Below are 730 nucleotides of genomic sequence, written 5' to 3'. Positions count from 1 at the left end.
CCTGGACCTGCAGAGAGAAAACAGACAGGAGATCAGTGAGGCACGACTGACGAGGAAAACAAAATCAGTCACAAGTAAAGGCAGAAATTCAAGGTAAAACTTGTGTTTGTGTTTTTGAGTTGACTTAAATGTAGGCATATTATCATAATAAAGCATTTCTTCATCCATAGTCATACAAGCCTGATTCCAAAAAAGACACATCTGTGCATGCATCTGTGTTCAGTGTTGTCGCCCTCAGCATTAACATGCTTTGCCCTCAAAGACAAAACACTTTCTTTGTGCAAAAACACAGAGAAGAAATTATGTGAATCTGTAGCGTGACTCAAACAACAACAACTTTGTAATATAAAGTCTGTTTTATTTAAATCCATAATAAGACCCATCAAAAAGAATCTTGGTCTGTTATTCAGGAAATATATATATATATATATATATATATATATATATATATATATATCCATGAAAGCAGCTTTCACAAGTTGAGGTACTCGGCATCTGTGAAGCAGCCACAAGTGTTAAAGCGGCAATGACACAAATTGCTGACCGTCACAAGGCTTTTCAATGGGCAAATTACTCATACTTTATTTTGTTTTCTATCATATATCTTTCCTCCAGTGTGACCACACCTATAAAATAATGCACCGAATGCCCTTGATAACTGAATCCTTGAAATGCCAATCTCAAGCAAATTAAGTTATTTAGTAGAACGGACACACGATCACAGACAAGG

Source organism: Chelmon rostratus, chromosome 12 (assembly GCF_017976325.1).
Source record: "Chelmon rostratus isolate fCheRos1 chromosome 12, fCheRos1.pri, whole genome shotgun sequence".
NCBI classification, from domain to species: Eukaryota; Metazoa; Chordata; class Actinopteri; order Chaetodontiformes; family Chaetodontidae; genus Chelmon; species Chelmon rostratus.
Note: the sequence above shows the minus strand (reverse complement) of the source record.